Below are 15,971 nucleotides of genomic sequence, written 5' to 3' on the forward strand. Positions count from 1 at the left end.
AAAAGAGAAACACACATCAGTGTCAACAGTGTGACGTCTCCACAGCAATTTTTCAGGGGTATTGTATTGTATTGTAAATCTTTATTGTCCCCGAAGGGCAATTCAGGTGAAGCACATAAAATCCACATGGAAACACGGAAATACACAAATACACAATACTGACAAATTAAAACACAAGTCCACAATGCAAGCCTACTGCAGAAAAATTGGGTTTAGCAAGTGTAACAGGGTCAATTGTGAAGCAGAAATATGTATATGTGTAAAAGATTATGTGCAGTACTTATTATTATTGTTATTGTTATAATTACACAAAATCTGTGTACCTTTTTTAATTTATTTTATTTTTATTTATTTTAGTTAAAACCTGACAGGTTGGGCCTCCGAGTCAGTATGTGGAGGATAAATTTGAGTCTGTACCCCGACGTTCCTATATAGTGTGACACCACCCTTGTATCAAATGAACGTGTTGTTCACCAAAACCTACCAAGTGAAAGGGAGGAAATCCAACCTATCTGAGTTGGTTAATGGCCACAGTGGCCTTAGGAATACAAGCGCTCTGAGCTCTGGAACTCCTGAGCCCAGGCACTCTATAGCGCCACCCAGAGGGCAGAAGATGAAACTCCTGGTGATGGGTCAGCGAGGATAGGCCTTTCTGATTAGGTGTCTATTGTATAGTGCAGACAGGCTAAGCTGGGGCACCCCTTAAATCTTAAAACAGGCATTCAACACTCTCTGTAATTTGGCTTTACACCTCTCTTTAAGGTTACCAAGTTAAAGCAAAAGTTAAAACAGATTCAACAAAGGATCTGTAAAACAAGGTCAGGACTGGTTCATCCACATTAAAAGAATTGAATTTCCTCAATAGGAACAGGCTTTGCTTCGCTTTGGAGTGGATGGAGTTAGAATTTTCCTCCCTCTGAAATTTGTCATCAGTAACTGTGCCCAGATATTTATAGGTGCTAACAATTTCGACAGACTTATTGGCTACAACCGACTGCTGACGAATTGTCCTTTGTTTTGCTTACATTTAAGTAAGCTGCCTCACACCACTCAACAAAATCATTTAAGACCCTTCCATGCCCGTCCTCATCATTTTGAAGCAGACTTACAATGACTTATTGATATTTTATTATATACCTATTGTCATAGAGGCTCCTGCAGTCATCTGTGTACAATATGCACAGTAGCGGGGATGGACTACAGTCCTGAGGAGAGCCTGTAGAAGAGAGCCACTCATCAGACAGAACTCCATTAGCTCTTACTCTCTGTGGTCTGTTGGTCAAAACAGGTTTGGGTACTTTTTTGGTGGATTTGGTCAGTCTTCCTCCACCAGGTGAGTTCACTGATCACCTCACCTTCAAGCAGAGAGGAGGAACTCACCTGGTCCCCCATGACACTAGTTTAAAATCCATGTGCTACTACCTGAAGTGGGTTATGGCTGTCAGAAACCATGTGTAAACTATTTTATCTAAAAAAAATAAATTAGTAAATATAATGTGAAATCCTCGTACAGACCAGCTCTTGAACAGCAGCACATATATGTACTTTGGGCTCAGAGTGCAGGGAGGAAGTTCACCTTTTCACCACAGATAGTGCATCGTCTGTGAAGTTGATGAACTGGTTGTCATGGAAACTCAAAACAAGCCAATCATTCCTACACAGCCTCACCAAAGACAGACCCTCAGTACATACAAGGAAAAAAACACTGCCTTTCTGGGCCAGTAGGGGGGGTTCTCAGTGCCAGATCCACAGCAGAGGCATGTGACCCCTACACTTTGAGTACATTTACATGCACACCATATGCACACCATGTTCCGGTATTATTCGCAATATTCCAGTTTTATCCAGTTTTGTCTAGCAGGTGGCGGGCCATCTCCCGTTACAGTGCAGGCTCCCCCTGCACCAGGGGCCAGCCTGCCAGCCCTGAGGTGTGGCCCCCAGTCTGGGAAAGCTGCAGTGCACTTCATCCTTCATGGACCACCTTTAGTCTGGCCCCTCACCTGAAAGCAGTTTAAGGTGGGGGCCCCGACCAGGAGCCAGAAACTCCAGACACAGCTCTCAGGGTCACAGGGTGTGTGTGTGTGTGTGTGTGTGTGTGTGTGAGTGAACCTCCCCTCCTGGCCAGACAGATCTGCTGACTGATGAAACAGTCATGCTGATTTTCATCTCATATATTCTCCGATTCAGAGAGTCACTGTTTCTGCTTTGTCCAGCAGTGGGATGAGAGAGGAAGTTAATGGTTTAAGTGGTGCTGCCAGGAGAAGAAAATGCCCTGAAGGAGCACTTGAGGGCAGCAGAGAGCAAGAAAGCATCAGTGTTTACAGTGCTCAGTGGCACACATGGCACACTGTTGTTGCTTTTGCCAACATTCACATTTTTAGCTTCATATGAAAGTATTTCCATGCCACTGATTTTGAAAAGGAGATTTGTTTCTTAACTGTATTTCTTTTGTCTAACTTTTTTATTCAGTATCAATACTGTTCCACCCCAGCTTGGTAACCTAACACTATTATCATGCTCACTCTCTGCTTTTCAACATAACTTTTAATTTCTTCTCTTTGTATTTCTTTCTTTCTTGATTTCTTTCTGGCTCAGGTTGGAACAAACATAGTGGAACACCAGCAAAGCGAGGCTGTACCCCTGCAAGCTTACATACATACTTGGATCGAATTCTTAACCAGTTTAAGAGGTTGCATTTTCCAAGCATTCTAGTAAATATGAACCAGCACTTGGGCTGAATATTCAACCCATCTGGCATGTTAGATTAACCCAGAGAGTGGTTGGTCCAATGGTTACCCAGTAATCTAGCCAAAAACTACCAAGGCTGGGTTTCTTGGTTTGTTTTTGTGTGCGCTCACTCTCACTCTCTCTCTCTCGTCTCGCGCTCATCTCTCTCTCTCGCTCTCTCTCTCCTCTCCTCTCTCTCCTCTCCTCTCTCATCTCTCGTCTCTCTCTCTCTCTCTCTCTCTCTCTCTCTCCTCTCTCTCCTCTCCTCCTCTCTCTCTCCTCTCTCTCTCTCTCTCTCTGTGTGTGTGTGAGAGAGAGAGAGGTGATTGAGGGGTAAAGAGCAAGAATTACATTTATCAACAAATACCTTGTGAAATAGTAACTTTATGCTACAATGGGATGTTACTGGGACCCAACAGTGATGTTCAGAAAATGTCCTGTGGACGTAGTATTCTTATTATCATTATCATCATTGTTATTATCGTTGTTGTTATTGTTATGTGACAATTATGATTATGATTAATATTCTTTAAACAACACTTATCTTGAGACTATCATCATTGTTATTCTTGTTGTTGTTATTGTCATGTGACAGTGATGATTATAATTAATATTCTTTAAACAAGAGTCATATTTGGAGGTTCCATAGTTCACATAATTGTCATACAACAGTAAGTACAAACAAACATGCATTTAGTGAAGTAACACTGTTATTAGAGCTGTAAGGTAATAACTGAAAATTAAAACATCATATAAAACATGATCTCTTCTGTTGCTTTATTATGAAACGTTGTTTAACTGCAGTAAAACATTCCTATGTAAAGCTTTACTCCCAACACTTTGAATCAAAGCAATTGATTCATTCCATTCAATATAGAGACACAGACATAGAACAATAGGCAGTGAAGTATTTTAGAGATGCATTTGTTTGTATTTTTAATTGAAGAAAAACAGAGGTCAGAGTGAGGGAGTGTGTGTGTGTGTGTGTGTGTGTGTGTGTTGGGGGGGGGCTTCTGGTAAGATGTGAAAAGTGAGGGTCTCTCATTTTTCTCCATCTTTGTCATCCTCTTCTTCAAAGCTTGTCAGCTCTGCTTCAGTGTTCATACATTTGAGCTGATTAGAGAGCTCTTCTTTCTGTCTTTCCCCTGATTTTTTCCTCCTTCGTGGAGTCAAGGCCTTGACGCATCTTTTGAAGAAGGGGGGCCTGTTTGTCTCTTTCTGGATCTGTTCATGGCATTTTTCTCCATCTTTGTTATCTTCTTCTTCAAAGCTTGTCACCTCTGCTTTGCTGTTCATACATTTGAGCTGATTAGAGAGCTCTTCTTTCTGTCTTTCTCCTGATTTCTTCTTCCTTCGTGGAGTCAAGGCCTTGATGCATCTTTTGAAGAAGGAGGGTTTCTTTGACTTTTTCTGGAGCTGTTGTTCTTCGGTTTCACAGGTCTTCAGACTGTTGGCCGGATCAGGTGCCACCTCAATCTCCAATGCTGTGTACATCACAGCCGGCTCCTTCTTGTTCATGGACTTCTTGTTGATCTTCGACAACTCTGTCATAGTTTGCCTGATTGCTTGTTGTTCCAGGGCCTGTTTCTCCTCCATTTCTGTCTTGAGCTTGCTGTTAATTTCCTGGAGCTCAGCTACCTGTTGACTGAGAGCTTCCCTCTCCATTTCAGATGTCTTCAGCCTGTTGGCTTGATCATCTATTTGTCTGGAGAGGGTCGCCTTCAGTTCGCCAATGGCCTCCTTCTCCTCTGTCTCAGTGCTGAGTTTTGTGGTCAGCTCCTCAAGTTTCAAATCCTTCTCCTTAAGGAGTATTTTCTGGTCCTCTATCTCTTTACGAAATGCCACCTCCATCTGCAAAGCCATGTGCATGGCAGCCTGCTCTTTCTTGCTCATGTCCCTCTCTTTTTGGAGAGTGTCAGTGAGCTCTTCCATCTGTTTCTGCAGGGCCGCTTTCTCTCCCTTCTCCAATTCGAGGTTGACACTGAGCTTCTTGCTGCTCTGGGTTGTCCCTGCCAGAATCTTTTTAACCTTCTCCATTTCTTGGTGGAGCACTTGTTTCTCCTCCATCTCTGTCTGGAGCTTGTTTTTAATTTCCTGGAGCTCAGCTACCTGTTGACTGAGAGCTTCCCTCTCCATTTCAGATGTCTTCAGCCTGTTGGCTTGATCATCTATTTGTCTGCAGAGGGCCGCCTTCAGTTTGCCAATGGCCTCCTTCTCCTCTGTCTCAGTGCTGAGTTTTGTTGTCAGCTCTTCAAGTTTCAAATCCTTCTCCTTAAGGAGTATTTTCTGGTCCTCCATCTCTTTCTGCAGGGCTGCTTTTTCTTCCTTCTCCAAGCTGAAGATGACAGTGAGCTCCTCTATTCTCTCAGTTGTCTGTACCAGAACCTTTTTTACCATCTCCATTTCTTGGTTGTGCACTTGCCTTTCTTGTTCCAGGGCCTGTTTCTCCTCCATCTCTGTCTTGAGCTTGTTTTTAATTTCCTGGAGCTCACCTACCTGTTGACTGAGAGCTTCCCTCTCCATTTCAGATGTCTTCAGCCTGTTGGCTTGATCATCTATTTGTCTGCAGAGGGTCGTCTTCAGTTTGTCAATGGCCTCCTTCTCCTCTGTCTCAGTGCTGAGTTTTGTTGTCAGCTCTTCAAGTTTCAAATCCTTCTCCTTAAGGAGTATTTTCTGGTCCTCCATCTCTTTCTGCAGGGCTGCTTTTTCTTCCTTCTCCAAGCTGAAGGTGACAGTGAGCTTCTCTATTCTCTCGGTTGTCTGTACCAGAACCTTTTTTACCATCTCCATTTCTTGGTTGTGCACTTGCCTTTCTTGTTCCAGGGCCTGTTTTCTCCTCCATCTCTGTCTGGAGCTTGTTTTTATTTCCTGGAGCTCAGCTACCTGTTGACTGAGAGCTTCCCTCTCCATTTCAGATGTCTTCAGCCTGTTGGCTTGATCATCTATTTGTCTGCAGAGGGTCGCCTTCAGTTCACCAATGGCCTCCTTCTCCTCTGTCTCAGTGCTGAGTTTTGTTGTCAGCTCATCAAGTTTCAAATCCTTCTCCTTAAGGAGTATTTTCTGGTCCCCTATCTCTTTACAAAATGCCACCTCCATCTCCAATGCCATGTGCATGGCAGCCTGCTCTTTCTTGCTCATGTCCCTCTCTTTTTGGAGAGTGTCAGTGAGCTCTTCCATCTGTTTCTGCAGAGATGCTTTCTCTTCCTTCTCCAATTCGAGGTTGACACTGAGCTTCTCTATATTCTGGGTTTTCTCTGCCAGAATCTCTTTTACCTTCTCCATTTCTTGGTGGAGTGCTTGGTTCTCCTCCATCTGTGCCTTGAGGTTGTTGTCAAGTTCCTGGAGTTTATCCACCTCCTCACTCTTTTTTTGGTGTATGTCAGTGGACTCTGTAACCTCTTCCTGCTCTTCATTGTTATTTCCTGTTTTCTTTCTCAGGATTTTTACCTTCTCTTCCAGTACAAGGTTTTTCCAATAGAGGTCCTCATTCGTATCCATTTCTGCTTTGAGTTTCATACTGAACTCATTGTTGCACTTGATTGTCTCTGCCAGACGGTTTTTTAGCCTGTCTATTTCTTGGTGAAGCACTTGCCTCTGATTTTCCATGGCATTTTTCTCCTCCATCTCTGCCTTGAGCTTACTGTCAAGTTCCTGGTTTCTCAAGGTTAGATCTTTTTGGAGGCTTTGCTGCACCTCCAGGTTTTGCTGGGGTGCCTTCTCGGCCTTCTGGGCTATGAGCCTCAGGGCCTTCGTTTTCCGGAGCATGAGCTCCTCTGTTTCTTGATGAATTGTCTTTCTTTGTGTGGACAGGCCTTTTCTTTCTGGGCGGGAGACAAGTGCTCCTGCCTCAGAGGCCTTGTATTTTAAAGTCATCACATGTTGCTGCTGTTCCAGCGCCTCCATGTTTTGACTGCAGGTATTGTTTGTGGAAGTCATGGTTAACGTTAAGGTCAGGGGTGGTAGAGGGCTGTCCGAGGGCTGTTTTATGCAGTTCTGACCCATGATAATGTTGTGACCCATGACATCACGAGTCACGAGTTTTGCCCTGGTAGCCCCGCCCCCATCAGCTCAGAATCAGCTTCCTGACATTCATGTGTTTCATTCATAAAATTAACGTTATTGTGAGAACAAGAAGTTTACAGAAGAGTTTCATTTATTTTTATTTTTTATTTTACAATGTGCTTCAGTCTCGTGCAGGCAGCTACAGCACACATCTGCACAAAGGTATCAACTTATGACGTCACCATATGGAGGTACACAGACACAGCCACCTCTGCACAAAGGTGTCAACTGATGACGTCAGCAAGTGGATGATACACAGATACAGCGCACCTCTTTACAAAGGTGTCACCTGATGACGTCACCATATGGCGGTACACCTCAGTCAGCGCTTCTGTCAGCAGGAAACCTCGGCAAGGCCCATGGATGCCTTGTACTGTCTGTGTATTACCGGTATGCAGGTAAGCCGGTATAAAATGAGTAATCAGTAGACAATGCGTAGCTTACGCCAGGGGGTTAGAAACATGGTGGGGAGGCTGGCCCTTTATTCTCGTCGTGTGTGTTTTAGCATTGCTCCACTTGTTATCCATGTAATGTTAGCCGCTAAGTAAACGCGTGTGCTTCACTTGTTGGTACTCAGACATAGCCTACATCGTACTATAGTGGCAATAGAAAGTATGGACAGGAACATGCAACCATAGTTGGCTTGCAGTTTCTGTGTATTTTGAAGACAAATCATACAGCCACACCTCGTCTTTATTCAAGAGTGCACCAGAAACCTGATGTCTGCAGTGGGATCAGCGGTGCTCCTGAGAGGCAGTGTGAGACTGAAGCCTCACCACACAAACAGTGGACAAGACGTGAAGCTGCTGATTATGGCCGGGACTGCATGCTTATCTCCTGATTCAACACTATCTTGATACTTGGGTGCTGATCAGAAATCCTAAATATTTCATTTATTTTTTTCCCCAGGAGAAATTGGGTAATTTGATATGTGATATGTGATTCGATATTATGATTCTACAAGTGTTGCGATTCGATATAACAATTTACTACGATTTTTGTTTTTTGAATTATCCTCTAGTTTGTGTTTGTAAAGTTTCACGGGGCTGTGGTTATCCTAAAGGTCAGAATAGGTCATTTGATACAGTGATGTCAAGTTTCAAACAGTGGGAGCTAATGTCATCACACATGAATGACATTGGGCTCACTGAATCCACGAGTCAAACCCCATTTATGCAACTCCAAAACTGTTTAGGCCCTAGTATGCACAGATACACCATTTTACAACAGGTTAAAATAATACGTATACTGCATGCTAAATGCCATCACTGCTGGGTGCATCTCGAATATGACCCCTAAAACTGACTATCAGACTATCTTGCTTAGTGCATTGCATTCATACCTTGCTGTTTTTTGGGCTTATAGGCATTACAGCCTTATAGGCAGGCCAGCCAAATAAAAAAATGGCTTAGCCTCTGAAAAGGTCTGGTGTGTGGGACCTCCCCAAATCTGCTTTACTTATATCAACATTTAGAGGTCCGGAATGGCTGGAGCCTGGGTGGGTGGGCGGGCTGGAGATAGGTTTAGGATGGAGGATGGAGGCTGGAGACTGGGTGGGTGAGTGGGCTGAGTGTCTGGCCTGGAGGTCATAGAGTCCCTGCAGTATGGTCTCTGTGTACCAGGGGCACAACACCCAGCCAGAGTACCAGGGGAACATGGTTTTTCTGCCCAGTACTCTGAATTTCAAAGCTTAGGGTTTTTCGCTGAAGTCCAAGCACCAGAGAAGGGGAGATAGGCCGCCAGTGCCTCTGTATTTTTCCTTCTCCCAGTAGGCAGAAAAAAGGATCAGGAGTTATCTTTAGACTATCATCATTGTTATTATCGTTGTTGTTATTGTTATGTGACAGTTATGATTATGATTAATATTCTTTAAACAAGAGTTATCTTTAGACTGTCGTATTTGGAGGCTCCATAGTTCACATCATTTTAATATAACAGAAAGACAGTGTAAGATACAATAAAACATGCATTTAGTGAAGTAACACTGTTTTTAGAGCTGTAAGGTAATAACTGTTAATTAAAATTAAAACATCATATGAAACATGATCTCTTCTGTTGCTTTATTTTGAAATGTTGTTTAACTGCAGTAAAACATCCCTATGTAAAGCTTTACTCCCAACATTTTGAATCAATGCAATTCATTCCATTCAATATAGAGACACAGACATAGAACAATAGGCAGTGAATTATTTTAGAGATGCATTTGTTTGTACTTTTAATTGAAGAAAAACAGAGGTAGGAGTGAGGGAGGGAGTATGAAGGCGTCAGTGTGTCTCCGATGGACATGAACCATTTGTGTTTCTTCTTTTGTGGGGTCAGGCCTTGTAACAAGATGTGAAAATGTGACTTTTTTACTTTGACCTACTTTTAATTACATCAAATAATATTTAATTGACTAGTGAATTGACTAAAACTGCTTCTACAGCATGGCTGGACTTAGGCACCAGCTCCTCATCCAAGCCTACAGAGGACTTGTTGAAAGCGTCCCCACCAGCGCCATCACAGTGTGGCACGGCAATCCCACCCTCAGACAAGCTGAGACAGCGCAGGCCAGTGAGCGTCAGTGGCCACAGGACCGCCTCCACAAGAGCTGCTTCCCAGCTGCTGTCAGACTGGTGGCACAGGACATTAAGGAAGGAAGGAACTACTTCATGCCACAACTCACTCCACACTACAGATAACTTATGATGACAATGTGCAGTATTCTTACATGTACACATTAATGATGTGTAATATGGGCAACATTGAACTGTTTACCTTACAGAGTTGCCTTCCAGCATTTATAATGTGTATTTTTCATTTTTAAAATTTAAGTTATTCCTTATGACTGTTTACTTTCTTTTTTTGTTTGTTTGTTTGTTTTTTAGTGTATTTAGGTTCTCTTGACTCAGGGAAACACACAAGAATTCCTACCTGTACTGTGATGTACCTGTGCAAATGGCAATAAATTCTGTTCTCTTCTATTCTATTCTTGAAGGAGCTGGGCAGATCAAGCAGGGGCTCGTCCAGTTCTGAACCGAAAAAATGTCCAACTTTAAGGTAAGTTGGAGTTGTGTAATTGGGTTGGGAGGCCCACAGTGACAGTGTCCTCTGGGTTCAAGATAAGCAGATAGTCTTGGGGCAGTAAAGCTCTCTGTCATGTTAATTCTGGGATAGCCTCGGCCATGAGGGATACACTAGTTGTGTCCTCCAAGTTCAGCCAAAAGAGGGCCACATTTCTGCACCGCGTTTGAAGGAGCCTTGGAAATCATTTCAAATGGGACTTTTCAGTTGAAACAATGGAAAACAGCCATATTTACACATCATCACCCTAACAGGCTCCGTAATGACAGGTGTGATCATCCATCTAAGATAACATCCAAACGTCAAATAATAGAAAAAACATGTTGAAAAAGGCAATAATGGAAGAAATCATACTTCCCAATGTCAAATATACATCTTATGTATCAGCATTGTTTCAGTATTGCATATCCCAAAATTTAAATAAGTAAAGTACCAGTGTTATGTAAGAGGCAGCCTTCAGTTATGGAGCAGAGATTGTGTCATTAGACAATCATCTACATAAATGTAACTGATTTGAATAATTATGGGAAATTGTGGCCACTGACCTGGCAGACAACTGCCTGTGGAAAAGGAGCCACTTTTCACCTCAAAGACAGAATGAACAGAGTGATAGGGCTTTAATAAGGTGAAATGACACCACTTAGGAAGGTCTATTCTGGGAAGATGGACAGAAGTAAGTGGAAAATAAAGGAAACTCTGGGAATGGGGAGACCACATCTGAGTGGCTGGGGTCAGGATTATTTCGAGCCTTTGATCACTGTCACAGGATCTTAACTAGAGCTCAAACCCAAATCTGTGTGAAGCCTGACCTCTAGTGGTGAGAAGTGTTAGAGCAGCAGGTGATGTCGCCTCCTGTTCCCACATTTGCACATCTCAGTACATAAGTGCTGATCTAAATCACACGTTTGCAGACCTAATGTCTTGGTATGAAGACCATATAAATTCATTGTCAGTTTGTTTCTGTTAATGTGGATACAAAGGCCATATGCCATTTGAATTCACTCACTTGGAAAATAAACCACAGCTTGCACCTAAGAAAAAAGTATGTCCTGTTCCAGCATTTTATCATTTTTTATATGGACCGTATTGCTGTTTATGCAGGAAAGGAGGAATAGAACTTTGCCATTTATAGATACAGATTACTCAAACTAAAATAAAGTACGATGTACCTCTACATGAATGTAAGTTGGATTGTGATGGTTCCGTCATTTTTTTTTTTTTTTTTTTTTTAGAGATTACTTATTTGGCATTTCTACTTTATGTGACAGTCACAGCAGAGAGAGACAGGGAAGGCAGGGCAGAGAGAGGGAATAACATGCAGCAAGGGGCCTGAGATTGGATTTGAGCCCAGCACTCTGCGATCAGGACTCAGCCTAAACACATGGTACGTGCTCTTATCCGGTGTGCTACTGGGGCACCCCCGCTTGTATCATTTTTAAAAAGTTGGTCGCTAAAAAACCTTGCAAAATATTTACTGATAAATGTGTGTGGGATGAAGACACACCCTGACTTGATGGGTGTGTTTGATATGATACATGAATACTAGGAATGCTCCCTACATGGTTCAGATATAATTGCTTTGCAGAAAACACAGTATGACAGCCTACATCATTTAAAAGACAAATGTCATCACAAGGGAATTTTGTCAGTTTCATGAACAACTCCAAGCACAAATAATATAAAGACAACAATATATATATGTATATGTGTTGGATTTTTTTTTTTTTTTTTTATTTCTATTTTTTGCAACAGAAAATACATTCTCAGGAAGAAAAGCTAGCTGTTGGAAAGAGCTAGTCGTAGATAGCTGTTGAAGAGATGCTTTGTGTTGCTGTCGTGTCCATTTGTGGGATCAGCTTCTCCTCCGGGTCTTTATCAGCTGAGTGACAGCACTTCCAGCTGAGAAATAAGTTCTTGGATTTTTTTCTCAAACTTGAGTGAAACTTCAGGCAAAACTGGACTGGCTATCCTTGCCCTCTTTGGAGGTGGGCCTTGCATTGCATCATTGTTTGTCTCCCACTTCCTCTTCTTTGACAGCTTCTCTTGGGGAATGCTTGTGTCGGTGGATGCCACTGCTGTCGTGTCACTGCTGCTGAAGCCATGATTTGGTTTACCCTGCCAGGAGTTTGCTCTCCAGTTCTTACCCTGGAAAGGTTCCCTCTCGGTCTGAGCCGTGTGTCTGAAGTTAGAATATGAGTTATTCTCAGGATTGAACCAAGAGGTGTTCCCCCAGGATGGTCTTCTTCCAGGGAGCAATCTGCCTGAGATTGATGTCTCTGGAGGATTGTGTTGCTGAGGATATGTTGGCCTGGTCATCCCCTGATCGTTTTGGTTCAGGGTTTGATCTTTGTTTCTGAAGACAGGATATGGCTGAGCTCTCTTGTTGAACCTAGAGGTGGTCGCCCAGGTTTGCTTTCCTACAGCTACAGCTCTGCCTGAGGCTGAAGGCACATGAGGGTTGTGTTGCTGGGAATATGCTGGCCTGTTCATACCCTGGCTGTTTTGCTTGGGGTGTGAGCGGGAACTCAGCAGATCCCTGGCGTCAGTCACCCAGATCGTTTGTTGCCGGGAACATGGTGGCCCAGTCATACCCTGACCGTTTTGGTTCAGGGTTTGATCTTTGTTTCTGAAGACAGGATATGGCTGAGCTCTCTTGTTGAACCTAGAGGTGGTCGCCTGGGTTTGCTTTCCTACAGCTGCAGCTCTGCCTGAGGCTGAAGGCACATGAGGGTTGTGTTGCTGGGAATATGCTGGCCTGTTCATACCTTGACCGTTTTGGTTCAGGGTTTGATCTGTGCATATGTGGCCAGAATTTGACTGATCTCCCAGGTTTTGTTGCTGGGAATATGGTGGCCTGTTCATACCCTGACTGTTTTGCTCAGGGTGTGAGCGGGAACTCAGCAGACCCCTGGCATCAGTCACCGAGATCGTTTGTTGCCGGGAACATGGTGGCCCAGTCATACCCTGACCGTTTTGGTTCAGGGTTTGATCTTTGTTTCTGAAGACAGGATATGGCTGAGCTCTCTTGTTGAACCTAGAGGTGGTCGCCCGGGTTTGCTTTCCTACAGCTGCAGCTCTGCCTGAGGCTGAAGGCACATGAGGGTTGTGTTGCTGAGAATATGCTGACCTGTTCATACCCTGACCGTTTTGGTTCAGGGTTTGATCTGTGCATATGTGGCCAGAATTTGACTGATCTCCCAGGTTTTGTTGCTGGGAATATGGTGGCCTGTTCATACCCTGACTGTTTTGCTTGGGGTGTGAGCGGGAACTCAGCAGATCCCTGGCATCAGTCACCCAGATCGTTTGTTGCCGGGAACATGGTGGCCCAGTCATACCCTGACCATTTTGGTTCAGGGTTTGCTTTTTGATTGTGAGGACAGGGTGTAGCTGAGCTCTCTGGCTGAACCTAGAGGTGGTCGCCCAGGTTTGCTTTCCTACAGCTGCAGCAGTGCCTGAGGTTGAAGGCCCATTAGGGTTGTGTTGCTGGGAATATGGTCTGGGATTCGTTCTCCCATTACCTGTATGCACAGGGAGGTTTTTGGGGTTCCACCTTCTCTGTGGATTATGTGTCTCCATGGAAACAGTCCAGACAATGTACAAGTGGAGAGGTGGTGAACTGGATCTCTGGAAATATTGCTATTTCAGAGATGTGTTGAGATGATTGAAGATCGTTGCGCTCTTGTCTAAAACGATTAACAAGAGGGCAATCTAGCTAAAAGGTGGCTCTGAATTTACAGCCAGTATGATGTATGAGGTAACAACCACGATAACATCACATTGCAATGTAAGTAGCCTGACAATATGATGTATGACGTCACCACTGCGATGACCTCATACGTAGCATTGTAAGGTGCCTGATAATGGAGTGTATGACGTCACCACCGCGAATACCTCATAAGTTGCATTGTAAGGTTCCTAACCGCCTGATCCATACCGATCGGTGTTGTGCAAATACAACTTTCAACTGGAACACATTTGGGTGTGTAATTGTCTTTTTCTTTAAAACAAAAAATAATAATTGATTAATCACTGTATATATACCATATATACCTCGGGATCAGTACAGCCTTTCTGATTCTTTTGTTTATGTTAAATGCCATGGATACCAATGCTAACGATGCCATGATATGGTGGGTGGCGGTGTGCACCTTCAAAACTTGGCTTGTGATCTGCCAGAAAACACACAGAAGAGGGTGAAGACGTCGGGGCCCAGACTCCTCTACTAAACAATGAAACCCCTGCGAAAACCTAATCGTCTTGGCCTAAAAAGGCATTGCTTTCATGTGCTTCACAAATCGGACGTAGGACTCTGGTTGCAGTTAACAAAAAAGCAGAGCAGCTTCAGCCAACAAAGCTAACAAGCTCCGGATTTCAGTGTTTTATTGAAACAAGCATGAAGCAAAGTCCCGGTGGTCCTAAGGGCAGCGGGTCTGTCCAGCGCCCACCAAGTGTCTGCTACATCTTTGTTTGCTAACATTAGCTACCGTTACCTAGGCAGTTAGTAAATTAGCATGGCGTGTGAGTCACAGCGACGATAGCTAAGCGAAATAATGTTGGCTTGGCTCAGCGGCTCCAGGCCGAGCTGGCCGTCTAATTGTTTGTCTTTTAGCCGATGCTAACGTGTTGCTCAGTGCTAGCTGCGTGGCTTGGTAGGTGTGTTGGTTCAAGCTGAGAGTCAGACGGACAGGTGTCTTCAGTACGGAAGCCCTAAAGGGCCATACATACATATATTTTATTTCCTCCGTTTTCCCGTGATAACGAGATAAATTTCCTCCGTTTTCTCGTGATAACGAGATAATTTTCCTCCGTTTTCTCGTGATAACGAGATAATTAAATCGAGAAAACAAAGCGATTGTCTAGTTTATTAAAGCATTGCAGACATCAGTCAGTGTAGCAATGTCAGAGGAGCAGGAGAATATCGATCACCGCATCACATATCTGTTCAATCAAGGCCTGACACAGGCTGAAATAGCTTTATGCTTTATGTCAGGGGTCACCGATCATGTGCCATGCAGGGCCGAGAGGCTGCAGGTTTTCATTCCAACCAAGACCTCCACCAGGTGATTTCACTGATTAGTTCCTCCTTTCTGATACAAGGTGAGGTGATCAGTGAAATCACCTGGTGGAGGTCTTGGTTGGAATGAAAACCTGCAGCCTCTCGGCCCTCCATGGCACATGATTGGTGACCCCTGCTTTATGTGTCCAAGGAGACGTCAGTCAGCATGACATGTCACGTATGATGGAAATCTCAGGCCTATCACGTTTCATTCATTCATTCAAAACGGAGGGAAAATATCTCGTTATCACGAGAAAACGGAGGAAAATTATCTCGTTATCACGAGAAAACGGAGGGAAATTTATCTCGTTATCACGGGAAAACGGAGGAAAATTATCTCGTTATCACGAGAAAACGGAGGAATTATCTCGTTATCACGAGAAAACAGAGGAAATAAAATATATTTATGTATGGCCCTTTAGGGCTTCCGTACTTCAGACAGCTACTCGCAGCTTTTACATGGATTACATGAATTGTGCGCTATTGTTTCACCCTGAATTAGCACTGATGCTTGTTTGTGTGTTGTTGTTGCTCATAACAGCTGAGCAAAGTGTTAATGGTTAAACGATTAGCGGAACGGCTCTTTTCTCTTTGTCTTATCAGGAGAACCGTCCATGGATTGAGACAGTCCACATTTTGTCCCCTCCGTTTTTTGTCCCAGCACCCGAGACACCCAAGACAGCAAAGGTGTGTCATGTCCTGTATATGTGGCCATGAAGACATCAGTTCTTATATCCTAACCTGCTTTGGTAGCTTGTTTAGCAGCTGAGCTAATAAGCTCTATTAGTTTGGCCTTCATAATGTTATTGCATCGTTTTCTATTAATATGCTGATACTAATTTACCATGTTAACCCTCCTATTATCTCTTGGGTCAGTTTGTCCCCATTCAGTGTTTAAAATCTCTAAATACACGTTTAACGATTTTTTCCCCCTTAAGTTAATGGGGTAGACATGAAATGTGTAAACATGAAATGAACATGATATTTTTTCAATGTCCTAGACACATTTGGTTACACATCAGTGTTTCTTTGGGGTCAATTTGTCCCCAGGATTTTTTTTTTA

This window comes from Myripristis murdjan, chromosome 17 (assembly GCF_902150065.1).
Source record: "Myripristis murdjan chromosome 17, fMyrMur1.1, whole genome shotgun sequence".
Lineage (NCBI taxonomy): Eukaryota > Metazoa > Chordata > Actinopteri > Holocentriformes > Holocentridae > Myripristis > Myripristis murdjan.